This window comes from Hyaena hyaena, unplaced genomic scaffold, assembly GCF_003009895.1.
Source record: "Hyaena hyaena isolate Hyena2069 unplaced genomic scaffold, ASM300989v1 scaffold_258, whole genome shotgun sequence".
NCBI classification, from domain to species: domain Eukaryota; kingdom Metazoa; phylum Chordata; class Mammalia; order Carnivora; family Hyaenidae; genus Hyaena; species Hyaena hyaena.
The window spans coordinates 322,756-344,447 of NW_024080891.1; the positions used below are offsets into that span (position 1 = coordinate 322,756).

A 21,692-nucleotide genomic window follows, 5' to 3' on the forward strand; every position below is an offset into this window, starting at 1 on the left:
ACACTACAGTAAAACCCCTGCCCGGGGCTTGAATCGTAGTGGAGAAAAGAGAAAGTGAGCAAGAAGAATACGTTTTTCAAACAGTGGTTAAGTGCTAAGGAAAAATAAGGCAGGGAAAGGAGGTGTGGAGGGAAGGGGGTGGGGACACGGGTCGAGAGTCGGGCCACGTGGGAGCGAGCCCTGTGACCCCCTCTGAGGATCACAGCCGGGAGGAGAGGTGAGGGGGGGCGGTGTTGTCACACAGGAGCCTGGGGGCCTCTGGGGCTGTCGCAGACCCTGCGGTTGACAGCGGGCAGAGCGGGAAGCGGGTCAGGCCCTGAGCGGAACGGTGGCAGAGTGAGAGGGCCCAGACCAGCGGGTCCCCTGCTCAGGTGACGGTCCATCCGAGCGCCGCGGACGCAGGAGAAGGGTTGGATGCTAAAGGCGGCAGGAAGTGCTGGGGTGTGAGAGCGAGGGGCGTCGGGACTCCAAGATCGAAGTCCCGAGCAGCGAGGAGAAAGGGTTCCCTGGGGCGGGAAGCCCAGAGAAGGGGTTTGGGGGGCGCAGGGTGAGCACAGCGGGGCCCGCAGGGGGATGTCTGTGACGGGGGCTCAGGCTGAAGTACGATGTGGGGTCACCCACCCTGATGTTGTTTGAAGTCATGGGATGGGGAGGGGGTGTAGACGGGGAAGGAAGGAGGCTGGGGGTCAGTCCCCCCAGTTTTAAGGTCGGGTGGTGTGGGGGCGGCAGGAAGGAAATGGGGAAAGGGACGGGCACAAGGCGGAGACGCGGGAGGGAAGTAGGGGCCCTGATGGGCTGCGCAGGCGGCCTGCTGAGCCCCACCCACCGCCGGCCGCTGCCCATCTGCGTCTGCGGCCTCAGGAGGGCGGGGTGGCGAGAGAGGGCGGAGGGCACAGGACGCCAGACGGCCAGCGGGGCAGCCGTGGAGACAGTGTTGTGCAGAAGAGGCCATGGAAGGGTCGCAGGATGGCCCCAAGGCAGGGCCGAGGGAGAGCCAGGGAGTGAGGCAGAGGTGTCTCGGAGCGGGTGGAAGGTGGGGCGAGCACTGGTCACAGAGGCCACTGCAGGCTGGGCTGGGGGGACTGGAGCGAAGCCCCAGTGTGTCTGGGAGAACCAACCAGGAGCAGGCAGTGGGCGGTGTGGAGGGCAGGGAGTGGGGATGTGGCCAGGAAGCAGGTGACACGGAGGAGGCAGGTGACAGGGAGGAGACATGGAGGAGGCAGGTGACACGGAGGTGACATGGAGGTGACACGGGGAGGCAGGTGACGGCGCAGAGGCGAGATGGCCGGAGGAGGGATCACGGGGGAGGTGGTAACGGAAGGCCGGGCTCGCGCGGCCCAGGCGTGAGGGGGCCAGGCACCGAGTGAGCGCCTCTGCCGCTCGTGACAGGTGTGAAGTCAGCCCCGGGGGTCTCGGGCCTGCTGTGCCGGGAGGGAGACACCGAACGCTGAACCGCCCAAGTTCGCTCTGCCCGTGAGCGGGGCGCGGCCGGGAAGGGCGGGCGGCCTGGCTCCGGGCTCCGCACGCTCAGCCGCGTTACTCTGACCGACGGGGTGAGAATACTCTCGGCAAGGGTTCCATCCCCCTCCTCGGTGTCCAGAACCCCGTGTGAGAATCCGCCCCGGTGACCACGGTTGCTAGAATGTGCAGGTTTAGGGGCCCTGACTCTTCATCCTGTGTCCTTCCCACACGGGGTGCCTGGGGGTGAGCCCCTGGGAAGCCAAGAGCAGTCGCAGTGGGGGGACCCTTGGACCAAGCCCCAGGGCTGAGAGGGGATCTGGAGAAGCCACCCCTTCCGGACCGTTGCCCTGGGGCAGGTTGTCCAGGGCTGGACGGAGCATGGGGGGGGGAGCTGCACAGAGCAGGGGGCAGAGGGAGCGGACACAGGAGGCCATCTGTAAGAGAGAGACGCTCAGGGGGTTGAGGAGGCGGGCCTCTGACCACCTCTACCTCTGCCCGCTAACACCTTCTAGAGCATGTGGGACGTCCCTCTCAGAGACGCTGTTGGGGGGGAGGGGACAAAGCTTCACGCCCCTGCTTGGCCCCTTCCCATTAACCCTGGGCGGCTTACTGGCCTGGCCCGTGGACAGTCTTGGGCTTTGCCGTTCTTCTCAAGTGAGGTGTTTGCACTAGCAGGAGAGTCCACCTCCGGTCCCTTCAGGCCCCCGCCCGCGCCTTCCGAGCCTCGTGCAAGCCCAGGGGAGCAGCCCGTGGCCTCCTTGGCCACCAGTTTCCACCGGGAACAAGGAGGTGGCCGGTTACAAATGTCTTTTTAATGCTGCTCCCAGACCTCTGTAAAGCATCAGCCCGTTGCTCTGGTTAATTTTTATCCTGAAGCCGTAACACACACAGCCACAGCCAGGAACCCAGTTTCTAATTCATTCCCCACTTGCCCGAAGCCGTAGGGTCCACGTCTCACCGGCAGGGATGGACGTAACTTTGGAAAATGTCACATCCACGTCTCTCCCACCATCAACTCAAGACCTCGCCGCAGGGTCATTCAAACCCTAGAGAACTGAAAGGCATCTTCCCCGTGCCCTTCCTCTCCTCTCTCTGGCACCGTCCCCACCGGAGGGCCCGGGGACTGCGTGTCCTGCAAAAGCAAGGCTCTCGGAAGCAATAGCAACACTCAGTTTCCACCGAGTGGATGTGGCTCCTTCCAATATGTCCAGACTGGCCTGAGCCAACTCTGAGAGCTTGTGTTCCGTCATCTCAACGTTCCACGGAACTGTCAAGACAGAGCTTTTTATGGAGATAGAGAAGCAGCTTTTCCCAGAACCCAAATTCCCACCAAGGAGGCCCTTGCCATCCAAGGAAACTTGAAACCTGGGAGAAGCCTCCTAAAGATTCTCCGGGAGTTGGGGGCTAAAATCATACTGTAAATAGGGGCAATTCTGAGTGAGATTTTATTTTGAAAACTTAAAGTAAGTCATTAAATGTTATATTCTAAAAAAATTAGATATTCGTTTCAATCTCGTGTTAATTCTGAAAGTTTTCCTTACTCTTGGTCAATGACCTCCCCTTATTGATTATTGCAATAATAGAATACAATTTATCATGGAAGGGACGCCTGGGTGGCTCAGTCGGTTAAATGTCTGACCTCAGCTCAGGTCATGATCTCATGGTTCGTGGGTTTGAGCCCCGCGTCGGGCTCTGTACTGACATCTCAGAGCCTGGAGTCTGTCTTCGGATTCTGTGCCTCCCTCTCTCTCTGACCCTCCCCTGCTCATGCTGTCTCTCTCTGTCTCTCTCTGTCTCTCTCTCTTTCTCTCTCTCTCTCTCAGAAATAAAGAAAACATTTTTTTAAAAATTAAAAAAAAAAGACTTTATCACGACCCTTCTTGATCATTCTCCCAACTTGCACAATCCATACCCATAGAGGGCCCTCCGTCGCTTCTGTTAAGACAGCTGAGACCCCCTGCCCCTCCCACTGGGCTTCAGGAGCCCTGTTCTCTCTCTTGGAGCAAAGATTTGCCTCACAGTTACTTCCCCCTGTGCCACCAATTATTCCCGTACTTGATCATTCCCTTCTGCATAAAACATTGCTCTTGTGTTTTTCGTCTCTAACAAAACAACCGTCCTAAATCCCACAATCCCCTCCAGCTGCTGCCCTGCTTCTCTGGCCCCCCTTGGAAGCAGACATCTCCGTCCCACGTCTTCAGCTCCACGGCCCCTTCCGTCTCTACACCCAGTGAAAGCTCCCCCGCGCCTCTGTCTTGCCAGAGCCAGGGCTGGCGTCCCTCCTGGAGTCCGCAACATGGCGCTCACTTCCTCTTCCTTGAAGAGTACTCTTCCCTTGGGCCCTGTGACGTCTGGCCTCCTGTTTGCTCCTCTTGCCTGGTGTTCTCCATCCAACGTCTCTGTGCTCAGTGCCGGGGACTCCAGCCCTCGCCTGTAGCCGCACTTTCTCCCCAGGGGATCTCATTCAAGATGAAAGCTTTAAATACTGTCTTTCCAAAAGTGACTTCCAAAGCTTGACCTCCACCTTTCATATTTTCAGTGAGTACCAGACTGTGGTATGCAGCAGTTTTCTGGACCTCTCCAACGCGGACGTCTCATTGAAATCTCGAACTTTTCTACGTCCAAAGGAGAGTTCCTGCTTTGGCCTCTAATTGCTTTTTGCTCTCCAGTCTTGTACGCTAACCTCTGGCCCAAACTAGCCGTCACCTCTGATCTCTCTCCCTTCTATACCAATCGCATCCAAACCTTAAAGAAATCCTGCTGCCTTTACTCTCAAAATCAATCTGCTCTTCGTCTCCACGCCTGCCAGCCTGCTTACCTTCCACTCAAATTAGCTTTCCTTCCGGTGTCTGGCTCCTTGTCCCCCACTTTGTGGTCAGAGCAGAGACAATTTTTAAAAAATGGAAACGACATGGGGCACCTGGGTAGCTCAGTCATTTAAGCCTCTGACTCTTGATTTTGGCTCAGGTCATGATCTAGTGCTTCAAAAGTTCGAGCCCCACATTAGGCTCTGTACTGACAGTGTGAGGCCTGCTTGGGATTCTCTCCCTCTCTCTCTCTGCCTCTTGCCTCAAAATAAATAAACTTAAAAAAAAAAAGAAAAAGAAACCACAATTCCATTGATCAATATTCTCGTGCATCTCTCAATGCACGAGAAAGAAGCTTCCAGCTCTTTACCTTACTGCTCTATACAGAATTCTAGAGGAGCTGCAGTGCACCTCGTTCCCTCCTTCGTCCCGCCTCAGCTTTACTAGGAAGTCCGGCAACAGGATTCAGTAATGAGTTGCATACAGGATTCAAGGAAAGCAGAGTCAAGAATGACCTCTGCTGCTTCCCTGATCCATCTGATAGGGTATTAGTCACAGTCACGCTTGTCCCTGTAACAGATAGTTTGCAAAAAAGGGGCTCCAATACAATAGAGGTTTAATTCCGCTTCACGTGCCAATATAAGATGTGTGTTTCTGGTCCAGTCAGATTTCCCCCATTCAGAGATTCAGGGGCCCAGGCGCCTTCCATCTGTGGCCCCACCACCCCCAGGGACTCGTGTTTTGCGCATCCAGATTGTGGGAGGAGAACGAGGCACATCTGCTTATACATCTTGGTCCAGATATATAAGCTGCTCTTGGGCTGCTGTCAAGGGCCAGCCAGGAGGCCACATCTAGATGCAAAGACTAGGAAATATCGTCCCTGGGGGGAAGCCACTTTCTACAACTCTTTACTGTGGTTGGGGAACGCAAATTCTGGTGGCCATCTAACCAGCTCTGCCACAGATACCACTCTCTGACGTGGGGACCCGGAGCACGGACAGAGCCAGTTTTGTGAAGGGACATCGTGAATTCACATGGCATCCATCAAGGGAGAAAAAGAAGAGCATGTTTCAGGGTGAGCAATCTATACATAGGATGCCAACGACTGCCAGTCCATTTAGATAAAAATGAATTAGTCAATTGATAATTTGAGAAGTTGAAGACAGAAACACAAATCAAAGGAAAAACTCATTTCTCAGAAGCCATCCCAGCACTGCACAGACTCAGCCACCGAGACTCAGGGTCAAATTCTGGTGCACGTTTCATGGATCTCTGAGAAACCAGGGCAATGGTCGGAAAGATGGGCACGTGATGAGCTGGGTGGGCTTCCTTGAACACAGATTCTGGAAAGACTGCGAGCTTCTAAGACGGAGTGTAACCTGTATCTACAGTCAGTGCAGGTTTAAAAAAAGACTTGTCTTCATGCCATTCAATTTGTAAATAGTTATTGATCACCACTTCCTATAGCTCCCACAAAAATGTAAGAAGAAAGAGGTCCATTGTTGATAACAGACAGACTGTTTGGAAAGCAACTTTGACAATGGAGCGTATAAATATCTCTGGATATTCAGTCCTCAACAGTGACTATCAGATGAGCTAACATTTTGGACTTTTAGGTGACAGGACTATGCTTAGTGGCGGCAAACAAGAAAATTTAAAAAAAAATGCCTGCACTAGAGATGTAGGAATAAAAATGGGTTATTGCAGTGCCCTTGGATAAGGTCTAAGTAGGAAGTCCTGTTTGGGGTGCCGTCGAATGGAAAAGGGAAGCTGCCTGGGAGGGGGTAGTCTTAAAGTTGAGTCTTAAAGCTGAGAAAATCAGAAGGGCGTTCCAGGCAGAGAAGAGAGTCAAAATCAAGACCCAGATGCACGGGACCTCCTGGGTGGCTTGATTAAGCTTCTGACTTGATTTTGGCTAGTTAATGATCTCATGGTTTGTGATGTGCGGACAGTGCAGAGCCTGCTTGGGATTCTCTCTCTCCCTCTCTCTGCCCCCTCCCTCCCTCTTTCTCTCTCAAAACAAATAAAAAATAAACTTAAAAAACAAAAAAGACACGGCTGCACAAAGCAGAAGGCCTGCTGAGGGAGTGCCAGGCCACTGGGTAGTGGTAGACGATAGACAGCGGGGGTGGGGATGAGGAGACACGCGGGGCTCCAGGGCACACAGAATAAAGCCCAAGGTCTTCAACAAAGCTGTGGGCCTTGCATGGCCTGGCCCTACCTCCACCAGCCTGAGCCTTGCTCTCCACCTTCTACCACTACAGAAGGGCCCAGCGCACCCCGACGTGCCATGCTGTTGTCTTCTAGCTGAGGAGAGATGAGGCCATTTGTTGCACGTTAGACTGAGTGCTCTGCAAACTGAGTTTGAGGAGATGCCTGGGAGGCAGTTGAGAATAACAGAGGACAGAAAGCCCATCCTTCTGCTTGGTGTGGACGTCCGTTCATTTGTGCACGCATGGTCCATTCGACTGGTATTTTGGAACGTCAGCATTGTGCAGGCTACCTGGCCCCTTGCTGGAGATGCAGTTGAAAACAGGCCCTGGGCAGAAGGTGTTTCCATTTGGGTGAACATTTCACTGTGGAATCATCTGAATATGTTCATCCAGAATTAGGCTGAGAGCTCAGTATGTATGCCAATGTGGAAAATGATGGGCTTCTAGACCCTCGGCCTTGTGCATTCCAGGCTCTCCGCTTCTGCGGCCGACCATGCAAGGTGAGAGTGGCCGGCGACAGAATATCTCTACCAAGTAAGAGAGGGCCCAGGTCTGGTTTCATTCATGGACTTGCTCAGTACTTTCTCCAGATTTTATTGTGAATATTCTGGTTAGTCTGGGAAATAGCACATATTTTACTCCATGTGGTAAGCACGGTGTGATCCCATAACCAACTGTCTGCATGGAAATTGTACTGAATAAACGTGCAGCTGGCCGTTTGGCTTTATGGACCAGTGATGGAGTTTGGCCTTGAGACTGGAGCTTGAGGAGAGACTGATCTTTGCACTGATTTGTCCTATAACCTTATTTCCATTATCAGCCAATACCCTCTGAGTTGGAAGAAAGGTGTTCACCTTTAGTCTCTAGTCCTTTCCAGTTAGGTAGGTGTGTGGGTGTGTGAGAGAGAAAGAGACAAAGACAGAGAGATGGAGAGAAAAGCTTTATGCCTGCCAGCCAGATGGATGTCTTTACTCGAGTCACAACCAGAAAGACCCCTATGTGTCCCTGAAGCCCTCCCTGTGGTTTCCATCAGCCCCCGCCATTCTCTTGAGGTTGGGCAGGAAGCCCCCGGATTCCGCCTGGGTCGTCGGCTCCAGCAGCGAGCTCACACGGGCTCTGCTTCCCTCCCCCGTGGCGTCACAGTCGCCCTAGCCCTTGCCAGCATGACTTACCACATTGCTCTGGCCAATCAGCCCTCCCAGACTAACTACGCAAAGGGCCAATGAGACATTAGTGTACGAGGAGGTTCAAAAAGAAAAAGGAAAAAACCAGGTTGCTCAGCAACCTGACTCCGTAAGCAGAGGCAGATGCTATTTTTACACGGAGAAGGTGGCTGCAGTTGGTTTTGTAGCAAACTCCTGAGAGCAGAGTCCCGGCCTCAGCCAGTGGGATGACCTCCTGAGGATCTAGGGATGAGCCGCAGAGCTTGGCCAACACGCACATCCTCTGTGTCTGTGGGGGTCACGCCTCCGCACACCCTGCTTTCGGTCTCCGGTTAAATGCAACCTCTTCCGAAAGGACTCCACACTAATTATGTCCCTTAGAGTGCCCTGGGCGTTGTCTGCATTGCACATGTCAGAATTTGTACTTATCAAGGGACTTTCTTATTTTTATGAAAAATGTCCCTGTGCGGTAGACTGGAAGGTTGCCCCAAAGGTAAGCACAGTGCCTGCTTCTGTTTAGCCCATATGTCCCCAGCACACATTGTGTCATCTGGAACACAGCCAGTCTCAACCAGTCTTTGTGGAGGGAATTAATGGACAAGGTAACAGGGCGCCTGGGTGGCTTGGTGGGTTGAGCTTTGTACTTTGACTCGGGTCATGGTCTCGAGGTTCGTGAGTTTGAGCCCCGCATTGGGGAGTCTGCTGTCAGCACAGAGCCCACTTCACATCCTCTGTCCCCCTCTCTCTATGACCCCCTCCCCAAATATAAACATTTAGTGGACATGGTGAGAATGGCATATACTGGTTTGAATCTCATTGGCACTAAATGTCCTCTCTGCTCAGAACATGGGAGAAGGTCATGATCTCAACTGTGTTTCTTTAAGCTGCTAACAGAAGTCTTTCTTAATAATAAAACGCCTACATTCTGGGGGCTCATAATTGAGCCGTGTTCCAAAAATTAGCCAACATGCTCACATTCACAGCACACAAATTTGTTGATCACCGTTCTGTCAGACATTCTTCTGGAGGCTGGGAATCGTCACACAGATGAACAAAGTCCCTGTTGGCCTGCAGCTCACATGAGCGAGAACAGGGAGCACGGGGATTCCAGAGGACGGTCTGTGGAGCACAGCCAGAGGAGGGCCCGCTGACCGGCTGAGAAGAGGCTGCCCCGCTCTCTCTCCTTCTGGGCTCTCTCCACCCTGCACACCCATCCTCCTTCCCGACCCTCTTCATCCCCCCTGCCGCTGAACAGGGAGGCCCCACCCGTCCAGGCTGCTGATGGATTTTCCCTCTCTCCTCTTGGCTACGAACACCACGTCCCTCTGGATGGTTTCACTGCCTCTCAGAAATGTGTTTTTAAATACAATCCATACGTGAATGTCTCCCAAACTCATGTCATCATTCTGAAACTCTGCCTCTGAATTCCAGCATATAAACCAACTGGCCACGTGTCAACTATTTCTGCATGAGGCTTCCAAGCACAGAGGGTCCAGCCTTTTTCCGGGCACTGTGTTTAATTCTGGGACACCCTGAGTTGTGAGGAGTTTCATTCGGGTTCTCAGCTTCCCTTTCAAGTTCCAGAACCACAAAAACACGCCCACATTCTTGCCCAACTGATGCTTGTGCTTCTCAAGATAGCACCTCTGTCTCTTTTCATTTGCGTGGTGTGCACGGCATTGCGCTAGGTGTTTTGGCACAAAGCCCGTCCTCAAGCGTCTCCCGCTTCAACAGGGGTGACGAGGGTGGGCCTGTGTCAGTGGGGACCAGCTGCAACCGCAGGACAGAGACCCCGAAAAGCCAGGGTCCTGAAGACATGAATGGTCTTGTGGGGAGGCACTGGGGCCGGCTGGGGGCTGTGGCTTCACAGGCGGGGGGTTCGGGGGGGAGAGTTGGGGGGCGCATTTGAGCAGGAACGTGGAGGGCTGGCAGGACTCAGACACCTGGAGGCAAGGGAGGCTGAGAGAGCGCTGGGCACAGGCCAGAAGCAGAAGGGTCCCGGGTGCCAGGCCAGAAGAGTTTAGGTGAGTGAGGACCAGATAAAGGGACTGTATGCTTCCCTGGGGTTACTGTAGTCCCCCTCTCCCCCCCCACCCCCGACTGGGCTTAAGCCACAGAAATGTATTCTCTCCCGGGTTTGCAGGCTGGAAGTCTGGATGAAGGTGTCAGCAGAGCCATGCTTTCTCTGAAAGTCCAGGGAGGAGCCTTCCACACCCCTTCCCCCAGCTTCTGGTGGCCCCTCGGCTTGTGGCAGCATCTCCCCAGGCTCTACGTCTTCGCGTGGCCCCCTTTCCTCTGTGGGTGGGTGTTTCTGTTTTCTCTTCTTGTCAGGTCGCCGCCGCCATATTGGACTGGGCCCCCAGTGGAATATGACCTCATTTTAACTTGATGATATCTGCCAAGTCCCTATTTCCCAGTAAAGTGATGTTCGCAGGAGGTCAGGACTTCAAATACAGCTTCCAGGGGCACGGAGTTCAAGCCGCAGCAGATGGGTAGTGGACGTTAGGTAGAGAGTGTGGTCTGGAGGCAAACCTGTACTTGTCTGAAAGCCAAGCTATGAAGTTCAGCCTTTGTCCCTTAGGCCAACGGTTCTAAATCCCAGCTGTTCATCAGAAACACCTGGAAATATTATATAAAGGCAGACACCCAGTTTCTACACCAAACTGGAATCGTAGTCATCCCACGCAGGAAACTTTTAGGGCTCCCCAGGGGTTTCTGACACTGAACTAGGGCTCGGAGCCACTCATCTGGTTAATGAGAATCTATTAAAGGGTTTTCTCTTCTTATGATGTCAGTTGTAAGGAGCCTAGAGATCTTGAACATGATGTATGAGTGTTTTCCAGCGTTTCCATCCAAAATTGTGGCCCAAAATTGCACATAAACCTTAAGCTATTTTGTGGCCAGTCTGAGCACAGGAGCCACAGCTAAGTTTGCTCTTCGTCTTCCTCCTTCATGAACGTAGCATAGGGAGGGGGTCCCTTTCACTGTAGACCCATCTGCCCTTGGCCCCCTATTGATTTTATGGTCCTTCTCAAACTCCTTCTTTTCACATGAATGCCTGTAAATACCAGTCTTCCAGCATTTGTGCAATTGACTTCTGGAACCTAAAAGCAAGCCTCGACACACATCACTGTTTAATTTCATCTTGGGCTTTAGTCAAGTGTTCTGGCTTGTTGAGGCCTTCTGCAGTTCAAGTCTGTCATCTATCATGGTTAGCTACGTCTCCTAAGTCTGTCATCTGCAGATTTGATAAACACGTCTCTTCTGGCTTCCCCCAAATTGCTGTAAAACTGGCTAAACATGTCACAGGGGGAGACATATGACATCCCTCCAGAGACTGACTTCTGTTGGCAAATAGACTTTGGGTACGTAGCTCCTAAATCAGCTGTCTTATCAACCGACTCTTACTGAAGAATTTTATTCGCAGAGAATTCTTTGACACTTCAGTCATGCAGGAATTGCCACAGATTCATAATTAGTTCTTAAAGTACACGGCAAGAGGACCGAAGAGTGGCAGGCGAGGTTGGCCAGGGCACAAGTACCTCCGTTGGGCTGCAGCAAAACACCTGGGACCACAAACAAGGAAGCTGTATCGTCAACGTTACACCCAAAGCAACCAGCAAGTCAACGAAGCACCAAGTGACTATGTGCTGAGAAACAAATTTGAAAAACCCATATAGTGTGAGTTTTGAAACTAGAAGCCCGAGCGTGGTGTTTGCTGCAATTCCAAGCCCTACTGAAGTTCCATGTGACCCCTGGAATGTTCAGCTCCATCAGAAAACCTTTCCCGAACTCCAGCTGCACATGTGGCATGTGCTGGGTGCTCTGAGTGGCCCGACATGTGGCTGTCTGGGACGAGAAGACTAAGGATCATGGGTAGGCAGCTGGTGGAGACCTGGCTTTGCACAGCTGTGTGGCTGCGTGAACTGAAGGGCGGGCTCCTGGGATGGACAGATCGGACTCCAGTACCCGTGTGGCAGTTGGTTACTGTGGGACCTCCAAGGTGTCGTTTAGGTCCTCTAAGCCTCATCCTAGCCATCAGTTAAGTGCTGGCAACGATAGACACTCACCTAACAAGATGGAGAGAATAATGTGTGGAGCGTGGCCAAAGAGTGTACCAGGAGCAAGCCCAGCACAGAGCCTGTGGGTCAAAAAGTCAGCCTTTTTTTTTTTTTTTGAGAGAGAGAGAGTGACAGAGAGCAGGGGAGGGGCAGAGAGAGAGAAGGAGAGAGAATCCCAAGCAGGCTCCACACTTTCAGCACAGAGCCTCATTCGGGGTTCGGACTCCCAAACTTTGAGATCATGACCTGAACCAAAATCAAGAGTCGTATGCTTAACCCGCTGAGCCACGAGGGTGCCCCCAAAAGTCGGATTTTCTAAGAAGGTCTGACAAGTAAATGTACCCTGTGACCCGGAACCGGAAAATGAGGGTCAGGAGGACAAGTGGCCAATCTGAGTAGCGGCGACAGTGTGGTTACCAGCTGCGTGGATGTGACTCCCTGATTTTGGTCATCGCACCGCAGTCCCCGAGCGTGTGGAAAGGACTCCTGGGAACACCTTCTGTCCTTGCGACCTCCTGCAGTCGTTCCAGCGTGACGGTAGACACATGTAGGCATCGGCTCCTTTAGTATGCTGTCCATCCAGCTCTCTAGGAGTCCCCAGCCGTAGTGGGGAGACAGGTGTCGAATGAGGGAGTCCCAGAACCACACAGAGGACAGAGGTCCCCGTGCCACAGCACGTGGTGCGGGCGAAAAAGGTGAGACAACCAGATTGTAACATACAGCAGATATAAATACACAGAGCATATATAAATATTTTTCCTCCATTATTTTTCTTCTTCAAACATTTTTTTCCAGATATTCCATGCCTGGAGCATGTGGGGAGGGGTTGGTAGGGGGAGTTGTGTTTTTTAGGACTTTGGGTGGGTGAATATTGGCAGCTGCAAGACCTTGTCATGGTAAAACAAAAAGAAAAAGAGTAAGAACAAGACGAAAGAGAAGAGAAGAGAAGAGAAGAGAAGGAAGGAAGGAAGGAAGGAAGGAAGGAAGGAAGGAAGGAAGGAAGGAAACGGAAGGAGAAAGAGAGAGGAAGGAAGGAAGGGGCTACCGGTGGGTCTGTCTCTCTAACCATAGTGATCCCGCTCAGAGTCTCCGTGATTACTGAAGTGACCACGTCACTACTAATAACCACCCTTACTCCCGTTGAGCGGCCGGCACAGAACACCAGAGATGGAGCGGCTCATAAACAGCAAACATTTATGTCTCTCAGCTCCGGAGGCTGGAGGAGAAGAGCAGGGCGCCAGCAGGCTGCAGTTCAAGCCCTCTTCGGGGTGGCGCATGGCCGCCTTCTCACCGTGTCCCCACCGGCGGAAGGGGCTCTCCGACCTCATCACCGCACCTCCTGAAGGCCCCACCTCCAGCACCATCACGCTGGGAGCAGAGCTGAGCGACAGTGAGCACCTGGTGCTAGTGGCACCTGAGCTCCACATCCAGCCACACCTGCAGCTGTGACCATGAACTTAGATTTACATGAATTAATACTTTCTCAAATATAAGAAACACAGGAAAAAGGCTCTAAGTGTAGAATTGCTGTGACATTAAGTACCTTCAAATTGTCTGCAGAAACTCTTTCAAATATTTTTTAAATGAGACCGAAAATCATGACTCTTTATAGAGCATAATGGATGGCATGTTATTTATCAACCATGAAAAGGGCTTGAAAATTCCAACTTCAGCCTCAGAGCCCCTAATCTCACAAAATGCTTACGATTTTGTTACTTGAGAAAGACAGTCTATTAGAAAGAAACTGTTGACGGGTGGGGGGTGGGGGTGGTGTCCTGTTCTTAAATTTGAAAGGGGGTGTGACAGTTTAGGATGGGGCAGGGTGATGAGTGACCCTGAAATTTTTGACCCACCTGCCTGGTCCCTTGCAGGGTGAGGATCCTGCCAGAAATGCACAAATTAAACCCCTATTTCCTTGATTTGAAAACTAGTGACACCTCTTCACTTTTAGATGGCGCTCTGTCAACGTAGTAGGGAGCTGACATCGTTATATCACGACTCACACCCCATTTAGTCTTCACCTTCCTCACTCGGACCCTGTTCCACCCTTGGCTGCTGGTTACTTCCTCGGTGAACAGGGGGAGCCCTCTGTGTGCACCAGGGACCCACGGGAAGCGTGGCGCACCCCTGAGGCTCTACCTGCCTGGAGGAAAAGGAATAACCTGAAACTGTTTGTTTTTAAAATAATTAACAACTTGTATATGTTAGAGCCGTTTTAAGCGCAGGCAGAATGGAGCAGAAGGTACAAAGGGTTCCATGGACTCTCACCTCCCTCCCCCGCCCCCCCCCCCCCCCCCCGCCTTCCCCACGGGGTGCCTTTGTCAGAGCCCCTGAACCTAAGCTGACACGTCATTCAGTCATTCCCGCTGGATTTAATGGTTTTGCGATACAGACAAAGAAGGTAAAGGTCATGAACTTCTCATGAGGTCTCCACACGGAGACAAAAGCCGTTAGAATCAAAAGCTGAGGATTCAGAACTTGAGAAAGAGCAAAACGCGTCACCGCAGGCGCGCTTGGTGTCTCGTTGCCGGCCCTCTGGCCTGCCTGCTACCTGCATCCGCACATCGCCACTGAGGAGCGTCCTGGCTCCTTCCCGTCATCAGTCGCCGGGGACGTCTTCCCAGAGTTTGCTGCCACCCAGTGGAAACAAGGAGCGACGGTGTTTGCACGGCCTCTTCTGGGAGACGTTTGCATTCGCGTCAGGACAACGCGGGGCCCCTCTAGTTTTGTGTAAACGCTTCCTTAAATTGCATTCAGCGAAGTCACGGGACACCGTTCTGAAGAGGCCGTCAGAGGGGACGTAGCCCCATGTCGGTGGCCGTCACTGTCCCTCAGGACACAGCAGCTAGCATCTGGCACAGGGAGGGCGCAGGGGGGATGGACGGGGAGGGAGAAACCAAGTGCCTCTTGGGTCCCTTGAGAAGAAAAGCAACTGGGCCCTCGGGCGTAGGGCAGCCTTAAGTCCCTCATTCCCTAAAATAGTTTTAATCTGGAAGACTCTGATGTGGGAGGTGAAATGCAAGAGAATTTCTGAGATTGTTATTAACTGAAGTTAAGGACAGGAGAACTTAGGGAGCGGCCAGGTTTATCCAAACGTCCCAGTGTGCGCCTCGATGGGGTCAGCAGCTCAAACAAGGTCGCGTCTCGGCTTGGTGGTCCTCGGGTCCGGCCGGGGAAACACTTGTTTATCTTCCATCTGTGTATTTTACCAAGAGGCAGGCGTGTCATTGCTCTGGTGTATGTTGCACAAGGTCCAGGAAACAAGAGTGTGCTTTTGTCTACGTCCACTTGTGCAAAGGTTTGTCCAATTCTAGCTTTCTCTCCCTATCAGTGGTACCTGCGGTCGATCCGTGTCAATAGGCAGAGTTGCATGGTGATTTCTAGTGATGGAGCCCAACGATCGTGCCTTCTCGAAGAGGTGGTGTTGGCTCCAAGGGAGTAAGAGTCGGTGGGTTGTGGAGGGTGGAAAAATGTTAGATATTGCCATGGCTTGTGCCCCCCCCAAAGCTGAACCCTACTCAGCCAAACCTTTTTCTTCATGTTTCATTCTCTCATCGGGTTTTCTTGAGTATCACATAGGCAGTGTTGACACTGAATTCATGAAAGATGCATGAACGTGCAAGATCAAGGCTAGGAGACTGTGGTGAAGACGTGGCCGTCACTGCAGGGCTTGGTCTATGGCCTGTGCTCTGCCACATTTGTAAGTGTGCATGTTTTCATTATTTACACACTCTACCGGAGGGTCAATGTATGGCCTCCATCTGAATTTTGGTGCCTCTCAGAGTCTCAACTTGCTTGTCTTTCACTGGTGCCCTTGTCCCTCTGGGACCCCAGTTACTGCATTAGACCCTGTATCCCCCCCTCCCTAACACTACACCTGCTTTTTAGTGAAATTCATTGGGGTTTTCCCGATGCTCGATGCTGCTACCAACCCGGAAATGATTTAAAACACCCTTCTTGTTCAGTTTGTGGTCATGATGTAAATCTGAATCCCAGAGCAGGCAACCGACGCTTACAGATTCTCACCAGACGAATATTTTCCCCCTCCCAAAGGACCAAGGCCAAGATGGACCACTCCATTGTCCCTTTCCTTAGGTCCGACTTTACCCGCTTTCACACTCTCACTGAGGATTTCCTGGTTCTGGCTCCCAGGGGCCTCTGACCCTCCACTCGCTTTGCACACGCAACAGATGCCTGTCTCCCAACTTCCCGTGTGGTCATGAGTCCCATTGGGGGTGGCTCCCAGCTCCAGAGCCCTGGGGCTTAAGGGACATCCACACTCCCACTTACGACTTCACTGAGGAACTCAACTACACCATTTCAAGGATTTTTAAAGCATTTTCTCTAATGCTTTGGGTTTTATCGAGACTTTTCAGGCTATCTGCAGATGCCCAAACAGCTACCAGAGATGATTGCAATTTTTTTTTATCTTTATAGCACACTTACATCGTGTATAGCTTACTCTGGGTATTCAATAAATATTTGAGGTGAATAAGCACACGTTCACAAAGTTATATAAATATAGAAACTCTCAAATTTGGTTATCTGAATAATTTCTTTTTCTAGGTAGAGATATCAGAGCAAGTATATATATATATATATATATATATATATATAGAGAGAGAGAGAGAGAGAGAGAGAGAGAGGGAGAGAGACATAAAAGAGCGTAACAGGTTGTTGCATCTGGTCTTTCTGCCCCGACATTCTGCACATTATTATACATATAACCCCATCTACAGGAGATGACAGACCCAAAAGAGAACAGGAGAGCTTAACTGTTCCCTCAGCACTTCCTCTCCCTGACGCACACAGTGTGAGAGCAGAGGGTATATTCCAATAGCCTAGGGAGCGTCATAAAAGTCTGTCAACATCAGCCCCTTTGGACCCATGAACTCTGTCTCTGTAATTTGGCTAATGTCCACTCCCTCCAGGGGGTTTCCAGATGATTCCGAGAGGCCACGGATGCCTAAAATCCCATCACTCAGGCCGCCATATGCATAGTCAGGTGGAACCTTCTGTTCATTTCTAGGTCTTCTCCACTTGGGGGAAAATCTCTACCTTTCCTTTGCTCCAGCCCCTGCCTTACCCACCGTATCCTCCCTGTGTCTCTGTTGGATTTTAAAAAGAGATATTAACATGGATTTCAAAATCTTAATAATAAGCCTGAAAAATCCTCCCCGCCCACACACCCCCCTAAAATTTCAAGTTAGCTTTCCAGCCTGGCTTCTTTGCTTGGTGCCTACTTCCACCTAGTGGTTACCTGCTGTGTAAGTGTGCAGATAGTAGCTCACGGCATGGCCCCCGCAGAAATGTGCGCTCACACCCCCGCACAGCAGCATTTCCAAACGTCATCATTACACACGTTTCCAGTTATCCCCTAGGCCCCCACAGTTGAAGATGCCTGCAATAGCTTATTCTGAAAGTCTAGCACAATGTGGTGTTCAATTAACCCGATCAAGTATTGTGCTTATCGAAAGGAGATCAGTTACCCTTGATGTGGGTTAATTTCTGGGCTCCTCCTCAACTGTTTGAAAGGACATTTTACATAAAACCCCGTTCAGTAACATCGAGACTAAGGCATTTAGATCAACTTTAGATTTCTTTGAGTGATACAAACAAACCCATGTGATTCAAGTAGATTGAAGTTATGTGTGTGGTGTATTTTTTTTTTTTTTTAAATCGTACAGTAGTGGGAGCCTGGGGGCTCAGTCGGTTACTCTTCCCACTCTTGGTTTCGGCTCAGGTCATGATCTCATGGTTTGTGACTTCGAGCCCCACGGTGGGCTCTGTGCTGACAGTACAGAGCCTGCCTGGGACTCTCTCTACCCCTCCCCCACTCGTGCTTTCTCTCTCTCTCACTCTCTCTCTCAAAATAAATAAATGAACTTAAAAAATAAAAATTGTATAGCTGAAAATCTTGGAGGAAGGATAGCGGGCCAGAGGTGGGGATAAGGGACCCAGGCTCCTGGCTGTCTCCCTGTCACCTGCCAGAACTTGATAGAAGAGGCTTTTTTCAATCGAAGCCCTTAGGAAACTTTGAGGAAGAGATGCCCTTTTAAATGCATGTCCCCGGGTCCTTCTGCCTTCCTCTGCCAGCACCCTCCCCCCCCCACCGGTGCTTTTCCGTGTCTCCCAGGGAGTAGATGTCACACTCACTGTGCAGCTCGGCTCCTGCTTCTCTGGAAGTGGTTTCTGTGACGCTCTCCGACGGGCCCCCCATCACCACATCCTCAGGACACGCGCGTGACCCCTGCTTGCAAGCTTCTCCCCACGCCTCCCCGTCCTTCTCTTCACCTCCTTTGGTGGCCTGTTTGGGGTGGAGGCAGGGACCCCTTCAGGCACAGCCTGCTCCAGAGTCACGCGGGGTTGCGCTCTGGGGGCATGAGCAGCCCCTCCAGGATGAGGAATCCAGGCGGCCGCGCCGGATCGCAGCCGCAGGGCCAAGTCGTGGGGGCCGGGGCGCCTCTTCAAGCTGGGGCCACACCTCCCGAGCTCTGGGTGTTTGCACCAGATCAGCTACTTGACTTCTCCCATAAAATACCCTTCTTCGCGTGCTGGGCACGGTGACCCCAGGACCTCCGCCCTCCGCGTTCCCTCCGCCAGGCATCCGGGCTCCCCAGAAGGCAGCCGGCGACCCTGAGCCCCGCCAGTGACTGTGGGGCCCCAGGCCACCTTGTCTCGGAGGCACATCTGCCTGTCGGTGGGGGCGGCGGGGGTGCCGGCCTGGCAGCCCCCTCCCGGCCTCACGGCGCCCCCGCCGCTCCCTCTGACCCTGGGTGGGAACGCGGGCGCGAACGCACCAGCTGGGCGCACGGTGCTTTTCAGACCAAGGGCAGGTGCACCTGGCGTGTGCGTATCCCGGGTCCAGGTTCCCTGACTTACACGTAGTTCACCGCGGCTTTCCTGCTCGGGCTTACAATACTCAACACCCTTCGTGACTGATGTTCATGCATTTGCTCACATAGCACCCAGAGGGGCCGTTGTGGGCTCAGCATCTGGATCAGGGCAGGGACACAGGTGCCCTTGAGGATCCCACAGTCTGGTTGCCGGGACAGACAGAAAAGCGCCAAGAAACACAAGATGTTCTCTGTCAGGCGACCTTCAGAGTCAAGGGTGACTCCCCTAACAAGGTCGGTGTGAGCGCTACGAGTGCAAATCTGCCAGTTTATCTCAAGCTGACTCGTGTCAGGGGCGCCCAGCGGATTGAGCATCTGACTCCCGATTTCAGCTCAGGACATGGTCTTGCGGTTCCTGAGTTTGAGCCCCGGGTCGGGCTCTGTGCTGAAGGGGCAGAGCCTTCTTGGGACTCTCTCTCTCCCTCTCCTTCTGCCTCTCTCTCTCTCCTTCTCTCTCAAAAATAAATAAATAAACATTTTCTTAAAAAGCTGAATTGTGTCACCAAGGTCAGCGGGTCTCTTGGCCACAGGGCTCGTTCCTCCCAGCCGGGCTCTGAGATCTGATGAGATGAGGTGATGTATGCAGGTGTGCGTGGGGCCGGGGTGGGGGGAGCCACACCGTGGGTGCCAGCCAGGGTCCAGGGCACCCAGCCACCTGGCAAACTCTTCTCCTCAGCTGCTACATTTTGCCTGAGGCACAAAGAATACCCCTGGCCGTGTTTTCCCGAATGACGCGTACTTTTGCAACAGCGAGGACGATTGTGAAGCTGCCTGCCGCGCGGCGGGGCGCTGGGAGAGGCCGCGAGAGGGAAGATGTCACCCACTCACCTGCTGCTGCTGGCGCTGGTGCGGCCGCTGTTCCTTCACGCTGTGTGTCAGACAGTGTGGCCCCTGAGCTGGAGACGGCCTGCTACTCCGGCCCCAGCCAGGAAGCTATTTCTAAGGGATGTGATTTGTGTGTATTCAGAGACTGTTTTACTGCTTGCTGGATGGAATTTCGATATGATTTACTTAAATATTCCTGGTCCTGAAGCGCTGACTTTTTGAAGCTGGTTGAAATTTTCCATTCCTGTGAGCCAGCTCATTGCCCAATATTCCGGCTTCGGACGGAAGGTGAAATTCACTGGAGAAGCCTGGAACCCGGCCAAGGTCCTTCCACTTTTCTGAATGGACAGCCACCGATCGTGAGTCTTTTAAGCCTTGGATTCTGTTTGCTCTTTTTGTTGTTGTTCAAAAATGTGGCTTTGGTAGTTTAAAGAACAAAAAGACAGGCTTGTGAAACTCACATGGGAAGCTTCAACATCAAAGCTCTTGCGAAATGACAGAATGATGAGTTGAGTGTGAATGAATGAGGCACACAAGGATTAAATTTCCCTTGAAAGGCACACGGATTTAAAAATTAGGGGGGGAAAGTACTTGGCAACATGTGCTGAGGGGTTTCCTGGGTCCGGAAAGTTTGACAAGCGCGTCGTAGTGCTCTGCCGGACGCACCCCGCTGCCTGGAGCCTGCTCCCGGCGGAAGGTCTTCTCCAGGTGCAGCTTTAGGACTGGAAACAGGAACATTTCCACCGGAGAAACATGGCTCCGTGCGCGTCAACAGGCCTGGGCCCAGCTGAGGCAGAGAAGCTCAGGGACAGGAAGAGACAAAACTGGGAAGGACCCTACTGTTTCTCAAATGTAAGAAGACTCATTTCGGTAGAAACACGCATGCCTAGGAACGGAACTTTGAAGTTAGAAATCTCACAGAAAAAAGGAGGTGTCTAGGACGAAATGAGGAGACAAGACTTCCCCACATCCAGCAAGTGGCCCAACAACGTCTCACTTTGACCTCTGAAAACAGACGCGTCCCGTCGGGAAAGGGGACATGTGTCCTCGTACAGTCAGACCCCACTTCCAGGAGAAGTTTTGTATTGGACTGGGTCGGGCCAGGCGAGAGACACCACACAGTCATCTAAACGGGAAATTCAGACACGGCAGCGCCGCCAGAGACCTAATTGGAGCCACGATGACCGAGCACAGAACAGTGAAGAGTACTTAGTGACACTCACTCTACCCCTACTTCCAAAGCAGGGCTGTCAGGGGATGAAGGGCCCAAGGCATGTCCTCAGCTGGTGTTCATGCCCGCTCGCTAGAATAAGACCCAGGACGTCATCTCCCTTCTGTGTGTAAAATCTTCTGCCATGTTGTGATAGTCTATCTGAAGGCCTAGAATTTTTCTGACATTTATTGGTATTTGAGAGACAGAGCATGGGTGGGGGAGGGGCAGAGGGAGAGGAAGACAGAGTACAAAGCAGGATCCAGGCTCTGAGCTGTCAGCACAGAGTCCGATGCGGGGCTCGAACCCATGAACCATAAGATCATGACCTGAGCCAACTTTGGATGCTTGACCAACAGCCACCCAGGTGCCCCCGAAGGCCTAGAAAAGTGTCTGGTATATAGTAAGTGCTCAACAAATGTCACCCCTGACACTTTTTATTAATTTCCAACATGTCCCTAACTAAACCAGTGATGTGTCTTTATGAACCTGGACTAGTCAGGGCTGACTTCACCTGCAGACAGGGTGTGAGGTTCCCACCTTATGTGAGGTGCGAGATGACAGAAGAGTTCTGAAATATCTTCCCCACTCTCCTGCCCACCATTAATCTTTCATTCTTGATTTCTTAGTCTTGCCTTTTCCACAAAGCTTTTCAGAGACAAATATTAAATATAGTTTTAAAAACAGAAAGGATCTTACTCTTTATAGTCAAAATAAAACGCAGCCTGTGGAGGAGAGGACCGTGAGGTACTGACTCCTCGGTGTGGGCTGTGAGGTTTGGAAGCCTGCCACGATATTGTGAGACAAAGCGGGAGCTCCTGAGCCTCCGTGTGGGGAGGGAGGTGGAGGAAGAAGGAGCCTGTGGCAACAGAAATGGGGGGCACGCGGGGGTGGTCCTATTACCGTGCAGTTTTGTTGATCGGTCCCCGGAAACCCGCTCAAGCAATGATAGCACGGTCCAGCTCTTCGAGTCAAGAAGGCAGTCAGACAGTTCAGGATTTTACTCTGTGTTTCCATTAATGGTTCTATTAGGGGGACGTCTCGGGGGCTCAGTGG

At 52.3% G+C, this 21,692-nt stretch overlaps 1 long non-coding RNA gene across 1 annotated transcript; it reads left to right on the top strand.

The window, feature by feature from the left end:
- The first annotated feature begins 1,431 nt into the window (after nucleotides 1–1,431).
- LOC120240708 lies at nucleotides 1,432–9,036 on the top strand. Its single transcript, XR_005530702.1, has 2 exons — nucleotides 1,432–1,553; nucleotides 8,628–9,036. It is a non-coding gene; the product is annotated as an uncharacterized LOC120240708 (long non-coding RNA).
- The last annotated feature ends 12,656 nt before the right edge of the window (nucleotides 9,037–21,692 follow it).